A 4,428-nucleotide genomic window follows, 5' to 3' on the forward strand; every position below is an offset into this window, starting at 1 on the left:
CTGTATATTAAATAGGGGTTGCAAATGACAAACAGGTACAGACAGTTATACAGGAGCAGAAGAGGACTCTGCCCTGAGGAACTTACAATCTACAGACATAAAATAAATTGAGTTTTAATTTCAAAGTTATAAAGAATGAAAAAATTTGCTTCATATCTGCAATACTGCACATTTATGTGCGTTCTCAACTTTGTTTGCTTGTGCCGAGTTGTAATCCCAAAGTGTCATTGTCAGCACTGTCTTCTGGGTTATAGAACTCCTCCACCTTCCTCTCCACTGCCAATCTTCTTACTGGCCATCTCTACAAGCTTGCATTCATTTTTTTCCTAGATAACCAATCCTGCCCTGACATCCAAAAGATCTGGGGCTGATTTAATAAAGTTTCTGAGACTGAAGCAGATACATTTTTATCAGTGAACCTGGGTGATTCAGCAAACCTGGAATTGATTTCTTAAGTCATTTGCTATTTGCAATTTTTTTCAATTCTGGATCAGCTCCATTTCATGTTTACTGGATCACCCAGTTTCACTGATGAAAGTGTATCCTCTCCAGCCTTGGAGAGCTTTAAAAAATCTGACCCAATGTGTAGTGCTCCTGGGGGAAGTTCTGCGGTAAATGTCAGCAAGAACGAATTCCTCCCAGCAGCTGCCTATACAATTGTAAGTCTGGTGCTGAGGATGTGTACAAGATTTCAAGGCATTTCTTCTTACAGAAGGAGTGCTATGACATGATCTAGAGCTGTCTTTTTTTTTTTGGTATGAGGGAACCCTTGAAATAACTTTCAGGTCTTCAGGGAACCCCTTCTATAATTAATATATCTACAGGTCACAGTATATTAGTGTGGTGGTCAGTGGGAAGAATTCTCCTTACATTGCTGGATATTGGGAAGAATGTCACCCTTACAGATAGCCACAAAGATCATTGGTGTCACTTAAACTGACCTGAGAGGCACAAACTGCTCAAGGAACCCCCAGCAACCTCTGGACAAGACCCTGTGTAGGAAACAGTAATCTGGAGGTAATTAATAGGGATGAGCGTGCGAGTTTATAAAACTCGATCTCTCAGTGAATTTGGCCGTTCTCACTTACCGAAATTGTAAGCGAGAATGGCCGGTGTAAATTCGCCGATCAAGCTCGAATTAAAAAAAAAAAATGTTTTTAAAAAAAACAAACTGCTGGCTGTGCTGATGAATGAATGCAGCAGCGGCTGCATTCATTGATCAGCTCAGTGTGCGATCCCCGGCATCCCCTCATTTAACCTCTAGTGCCGGGGATCGCACACAGGATTCCCAGAGCTGCATGAACGATTGCAACCCTGAGAATCCACTGTCATCCTGGGGCACTGGAGGTTAATAAACCTCTAGTGCCCGGGGATCACAGTGGAACTGCAGATGAACTCTCAATGGAGTTTCTCCTTTGAGAGTTCATCTGCAGATCAGTTCCCACAGTCCCTGGGCTGATAAGTACAGCCCGGTGACCGTGGGAACTTTGTGGTCACAGCTGATTGGAGGGTCAGAGAGGAAAAAAGACCTGTTACATCACCTGACCAATCAGAAGAGCCCTGGATTTTGTAATTTGAAGGGGATGTAAAAAAATCGGTTCTGCTTTTAGAATGTTAAGTTGTAGAAGGTCCTCTTTCACTTCCCTTTTAGGACGAGTGACTTTTAAAAAAAGCAAAAGTGAAAGTGAGTTATATGCAGCTCATGACGCAAGATGTTATGCAAGAAAATTTACACAGAAATCCCCTGTTGTCTTAAAGAAATCTGGAATTTCAGGTGCTTTTCACAGGTCTCTCCGTTACTTATTGGGCAGGTAAGTCGTTATTGATAATTATAGAGGAATACGTTGGTGCAAAAAGTTTCCAAAAATATAACCAGATGATGACATTTCATTTTTTACATTAAATAAATGTTTTTCATTTGGTGCTGAATTTTAGGACTTTAGGACTATTGCAAAGGTTAGTGCATCCACAGGGGGTAATAGCTATTCAGAACTTTCACATGTTTTTTCCCAGAATTCTGCTGGAGGCCTTGTCATTCTGCCCTGCTGGTCTTGTGATCCAGGGTCCCCTGGAACACTGCAGTGCAGTTGATGTAAACCCAAAATTATAATTCCTGTTTCAGGCATTGCTGTAGTGCAGGTGTGATGTGTTGGACCAGTGAATGAATGGATGGATGGATGGATGGACTACCCCAATCATATGAAATAATCCCTTGTGATCCTGCCATAAAATGTCCTTGTTCGGTCACGTCCTGGTATAAGGTGACACCTGTCTCCCAGTTGTGCTCTCACATGATGCTCTGATGGGGTCTACATGCTGGATTCTGGAAGCGACATCTGCTCTTTTGGAGGAGTGATAGGCGTGTCATAGGAACCCTATAGAAGATTCACCAGGGTGGCACAGGGATCATGTGGAGGCTCTATAGAGGAGCCACGGGGCACCAAAAGGGCCCAGGGGAGGAGTCCCAAGGGTGGCAGATGGGCCATATGGAAGAATCACTGGGAGGGGGGGCACAGAAGCCTTATGGATTAGTCACAGAGATGGCACAGGGACCCTATGGAGAAGTCACAGAGACGGCACAGAGGCCCCATGGAGGAGTCACAGAGATGGCACAGGGGCCCTATGGAGAAGTCACAGGGATGGGAGAGGGACCCTATGGAGAAGTCACAGGGATGGCACAGGGACCCTATGGAGAAGTCACAGGGATGGCACACAGACCCTATGGAGGATTCATATGAATGGCACAGGGGCCCTATGAAGGAGTCACAGAGACGGCACAGAGGCCCCATGGAGGAGTCACAGAGATGGCACAGGGACCCTATGGAGGAGTCACAGAGATGGCACAGGGACCCTATGGAGGAGTCATATGAATGGCACAGGAGCCCTATGGAGGAGTCACAGAGATGGCATGGGGCCCCTATGGAGGAGTCACTGGGAATGGCACAAGGACCCATTGGAGGATCATAAAAAGGGCACAGGGGCCCTATGGAGGAGTCACAGGGATGGCACAGGGACCTTATGGAGGAGTCATATGAATGGCACAGGGGCCCTATGGAGGAACCATATGAATGGCACAGGGGCCCTATGGAGGAACCATATGAATTATGTTGCACACATTGTGTTGTATATGTTATGTTGCACACATTGTGTTGTATATGTTATGTTGCACACATTGTGCTGTATATATTATGTTGCACACATTGTGTTGTATATAATATGTTGCACACATTGTGCTGTATATGTTATGTTGCACACATTGTGTTGTATATAATATGTTGCACACATTGCACATGTAGCACCATCCCTCTGCACACAATGATAACAAGCTGCAGTTATGAAAGGCATGTGACACAGCAATGAGACTCAGCATTGTGACTCTCCCTCAGCTCAGTGCCTCCAGCCAATCACATGCCTTATTACAGCCTCAGCAGCCCTGGCAGCCAATCAGGAAGCTCCTGTCTCTCCTTTTCCCCACCCTCCAAACCAGCAGAGTTCCTTAGTTTGTGCTTTGATTGTAACTCTCCAGGAAGGAGCTGACAGTAAGTAATTATCTATTAGATTGCAAGCTCTGCGGGACAGCTGTGTGCACTGTAGGCAGGCATGATTGAGCACTGTTAGGCATGCTGTAATTACTTTAGTGAGGATCAGTGATTGCTGATGGGGCTGTGATGATCCTGGGTGGGGGACATGCTGGCTAAATATTGATGATTTTATCTGTTGGGAGATTTATTGTTTGTTTTGTCTGAGAATCATTTCCTGAATGTCCAATAGATGGCAATGGGTTTGTGAGGGGTCATGTGATCAGGGCAGTTACTGGCAGATATTAAGTGATTGTATGCTGGTAATAGCAGGATGCACTTCCATAGGGTCTGCTGTGACATGTAGTGCTGTGATCTGTGTGTGCTCTCACGTGATTGGTCAGTGGTGGGAGGGGGTCTCATCTGTTACAGGGGGTTGTTCAGATTGGCGCTTATTGGGCAGCTGGGATAAGGTGGCGTCAGGTTTATGAGTGGACTTTGCAAGGGGGGCACAGGGACCCTCATGGAGGAGCCACTGATGGAAGGGGGGCACAGGGTCCCTATGAAGGAGTCACTGGTGGAAGGGGGGCACAGGGTCCCTATGGAGGAGTCACTGGTGGAAAGGGGGGCACAGGGTCCCTATGGAGGAGTCTCTGGTGGATGGGGGGCACAGGGTCCCTATGGAGGAGTCACTGGTAGAAGGGGGGCTCAGGGTCCCTACAGAGGAGTAACTGGTGGATGGGGGGCACAGGGTCCCTATAGAGGAGTCACTGGTGGAAGGGGTGCACAGGGTCCCTATGGAGGAGTCACTGGTGGAAGGGGTGCACAGGGTCCCTATGGAGGAGTCACTGGTGGATGGGGGGCTCAGGGTCCCTACAGAGGAGTAACTGGTGGATGGGGGGCACAGGGT

At 46.9% G+C, this 4,428-nt stretch overlaps 1 protein-coding gene across 2 annotated transcripts in view; it reads left to right on the top strand.

Annotated features, from left to right (window-relative positions):
- Positions 1-1,671: 1,671 nt before the first annotated feature.
- HPS5 (HPS5 biogenesis of lysosomal organelles complex 2 subunit 2) overlaps positions 1,672-4,428 on the top strand; it is a 23,127-nt gene continuing 20,370 nt past the window's right edge. The window contains exon 1 of one of the 2 annotated variants that reach the window (XM_072422235.1): positions 1,672-1,811. The gene's annotated coding sequence lies outside the window, so the exon portion shown is untranslated. Of the gene's footprint in view, positions 1,812-3,442; positions 3,540-4,428 lie in introns of those variants that run through there. The other variant, XM_072422234.1, reaches the window with a different exon arrangement.

This window comes from Pyxicephalus adspersus, chromosome 9 (assembly GCF_032062135.1).
Source record: "Pyxicephalus adspersus chromosome 9, UCB_Pads_2.0, whole genome shotgun sequence".
NCBI lineage: Eukaryota > Metazoa > Chordata > Amphibia > Anura > Pyxicephalidae > Pyxicephalus > Pyxicephalus adspersus.